Genomic DNA, 3,892 nt, shown 5'->3' with positions numbered 1-3,892 from the left:
ATATGGAGGATGTGTTTCTTTGAAAAGTAAAATCTTTCCTACTTTTTAAAATGAGTCATTACAACTACCTTTTTAATAGAGTGCTATGATTTTTTTCTTATCCCTTTAAAGATTGATTTTTACACTTGTAAATGCCTCTGCAATAGATACACTTGCTGAATTCTTGGAGGTTTTAATTTTAATTTCATACTACGTGGAGGAGGGACTCAAGGATTTTTTAGTTTCCCAAACCAATTTCTTGAGGAGGTAAATGTTTTAAAAATTATGCATAGAAGAAAATTAACTCATGATAAATAAAAACAAACCTCTGCTTACAGTTATTCATTCAACAAACATTTATTGAGTGCTTCCTATGTGCCAGGTGCTGTTGTAGGATCTGAAATACGTTGAACCAAACAGACAAAGCTTTGTTCCATGGTGTTTATTTTTCATCAAGGAGAGCCCAAAAATGAACAAATGAATATATAATGTGTCACGTGGAGGGAGGGGAAAGTGTAGAAAGTGACAACAAGAAGGTCAAGGGGGGGTGACATTTTATAGGGGAGGAGATCAGGGATGACCTCTTTGATAAGGCCACATTTGAGCACAATCTGAATGAAAGGAGTGGAGAACAGTAAGTGCAAAGGCCCTGAGGTTGTCTTGGCTCCACTTCAAGGGAAGAATAAATTATGTAAAGTTTGACCATATTTAACACTGTTGACTTGTCACGTCTAAATTAAGCAAGGAATACTAGTACTCCCAGATGAGAAACCACAACAAAATGATAAGTTCAAATGCTTACAAGTCCATGTGTTCCCCCAGGGATCAAACCCAGTTTCCCTGAGTTTAAGTAGATTCTCAATTTGAAGGGAACTGTAAAGGTCATCTGGTCTAACATCTCTCTGATGTGCGACTCCTCCCTCCGTTATCTCTACCCAGTGGTCATCCGGTCTGTGTTTGGACACACTCCTCACTCCCTCCAGAGATAGCCCGGTCCATCTTTGGCCTGCTCTGACCCTTCACAAGTCCATACCTACACTGAATGAAACCGGTGTCTCTATTCGCTAGAGTTGGGGTGAGCTCACCTGGCCATGGGGGGAGCCAGAAGGGACCCCTCTCCCTCTGCCTCTTTCTCCCTGCACACGGGGCCTCTGGGAGCAGGAATTGTGCATCTGTTCTAGGGGCTGTGGCCTTGCAGCGGACTCTTTAACGGACTTGCAGTAAGTGCCGCGTCTGGAGATGGACGCACCCGTCGTCATTCATCACTCTGACCCCACTTCCATAAAACCTGCTCGGTACAGGGCGGTTTTTAAGCCTTGTCCTCACAACAGTGGGACTGCCTCGCTCAGAGTCTTTAAACCAACGGGAATAGAGTAGTTCACTCGGAGGAAGGATCTCGAAGTTGTGGTGCTCTTCCCACCTTTCATTCCTTGCTTGGTTGGCAGTTACGCTGAAACCAGAAATCAACTGCTTAGGGATAACATGAAGGAAAAAATCTGGAAAACAGGGTCAGTTACAAACGAATCTGAAAACAATATAGTGCATTTGGCAAAGGCAAACTTCGTTTGGCTGGAGAACTAATGGCAACAGCTAACATTTACAGAGCACAGAAACTCTGCGCCTAGCGCTCTCCCACGTGGTTAACATATATTAACTCATTTAACCCCACAGCAAGCCCACGGGGTGGGCAGTGTTATCTTCCCCACTTCGTAGATGAAGCAACTGGTCATGGATGCGCAGTTAGCATATGTTGGAGCCAGAATTTGAACCCAGGCACTCTGGCCCCAGAACTGGGCTTTTCATCCCCAAAATACATTCCCCTTATAAATAAGTCTAGAGATCCCAGACTCTAGGAATCACGTATGGAGTGGGCAATTGAAGGGACTTGTGTCATTTATCAATGGAATCAAAGGCTAAAAGGAAAAGGAGGGCCAGGGACCAGTTCAAGAGTACTGAACATGGAAATTGTGACTGTACCTATTTATAGGATTAAATTTGAGAATACAAAGGAACGAGGATATTTGGAATGTGACAACAGCCACACCAATAAAGAGCTGACACTTACTGCCTGCTAGACCCTGCTAGGCTCTGTACTAAGTGGCTGATGCATTTGTCTTCATTCATCCTCATAAAATCCTATAAGGGAGTTGCTATCGTCATATCATCTATGACTTAGAGAACTTAGCTCATTGCTTGCAATAGCTGGCTAGTAAATTGCAGAGCTCTTCTGTGATACAGCACATATATATCCTAACACGCACGCTATTTAAGAGCCAGAAGAGTTTACGCTCAAGATTGGGCTACATCAGGCGCTACTGAAAGCTAATGGTCATTTGTTTCCAAACTCACCAGCGGCCTTCTGGAAACTCCGTGGCTCTGCTGAATCCACATCTGCCCCATGGGCAGCATGCTAGAAAGGAAAGAATGTGGACTTGAAAGCCAGACGGACTAGTTCTCAAATCTCAGCCCTGCCACTTTCAGGTTCCCTCGCCCTCTCTCTCTCTCCTTCCTCCCTCTGTGCCTCAGTTTCCTCTATGCAGAAATGGGACTCAGACTTTCTCCCTGCCCCGAGTTATTGTAAGGATTAAGTGTCTCTTTCAAAGAGATAGAGAGACTGGCAGAAAACTTAAGAAATATTATTTGCTCCATCTCCCCCCATCTGGCCTTCCGCCACCTGCTCAAAGGACTCATTGTTCATAAACCTTTGGTACAATCTTGTAATATTTTTGAATTCATGTCTAATAACTATATATTGAATCATTGGATCAGATCATATCCCCAATTTTGTTTGCCATGTTACCGTGGTCTTGGATCCTGCCGTCTCTGCTCAGTCTTCCTCCTCGCTGTCTTCTCCTCTTATCTTTCTTCTTGCTCTGTTAGTCAACAGTTCATCTTCTTGAAACTGCAAATAAAGTATTCCAAAACAAGAATGGGTCAAGCAGCCGGTTCATATGACGTTAAAAGGCTTCAAGTTATAATCTACTCATTGGAAGCAAAGCCTTCACATATGCCAATGCTGTATTGCCTTCGGGAAACTGTCCATCTCTAAAAGTCTAACAAATTTAAATGCCCAATTGGAAAAGCAGACAATGGCACCAATAGCATGTTCCAAGACAAACTGTTTTGAATTCGCACCAGATGAGTAGTCAGAGAATTAGGTTGCAGCCCAAAGTAGTGGAAAATGGCATAATGGAATGAAGAGACTTGGATTCAAATCCTAATTCTGTTCCTTAATAGATTCTTTATAAGACAATGAACTTCTCTGAGCCTCAGCTTTACCAACTGTGAAACGGACACAATAGCTTTTTAGCTCTTAAGAATGAGAGAATTTAGGGAGAGGCAATAAACCCAGTGAAAGCTTTGACTTGGGTGCTAAAAAAAAAATCCATTTCCTTTAATGCTTCTTTTTTGTTTAATAATAAACTAAGTTTCCAATTCCAGCCCAAACCATGAGTCAAAGAAAACCATGGAAACAGGCGTGTTGTAAGGCCAGGGTATAATCGAAGTCATTGTAAGTTATTGTCTGTTTTATTCCAGGCATTGTGCTGGGCGCTATTTGCTTTCATATCTGCACTCTTGTTTCAAACTGCTTTGGGCTGTTGGAGAGAACAGAGCTACAAAAATTTAATGGATGGCTGGTATTTCTTGGGAGTCTTTTGTTGGTATGCCTTTAGCTACTAGAAAGAAGAAAGAAAGAAAATCTACAAAACCAGAAAATTCTTTGAGACAGAAATACCTCTTTCTTTTTCTCTCTTGACTCTGAGTAGCATAAATCACGTTGAATGAGCCAATATTTTCCAGTTTTTAAAAAACAGGTTTTTTTTCTCTACATTCCACTTTTCAACTAAAAGGAAGCTTTTGACAAATTTTTAGTAGTGAAAAAATATATATTTAAAGATCAGAACCTGAAGCT

General features: G+C 41.8%; 1 long non-coding RNA gene across 1 annotated transcript; it reads right to left on the bottom strand.

Annotated features, from left to right (window-relative positions):
- Positions 1 to 406: 406 nt before the first annotated feature.
- LOC139080453 (uncharacterized) lies at positions 407 to 3,656 on the bottom strand. Its single transcript, XR_011534978.1, has 3 exons — positions 2,780 to 3,656; positions 2,329 to 2,389; positions 407 to 1,429 (listed from the first exon to the last, which is right to left on the bottom strand). It is a non-coding gene; the product is annotated as an uncharacterized lncRNA (long non-coding RNA).
- Between the last annotated feature and the right edge of the window lie 236 nt (positions 3,657 to 3,892).

Source organism: Equus przewalskii, chromosome 30, assembly GCF_037783145.1.
Source record: "Equus przewalskii isolate Varuska chromosome 30, EquPr2, whole genome shotgun sequence".
In the NCBI taxonomy this organism is placed as follows: Eukaryota; Metazoa; Chordata; class Mammalia; order Perissodactyla; family Equidae; genus Equus; species Equus przewalskii.
This window is presented reverse-complemented; position numbering and strand designations above follow the sequence as displayed.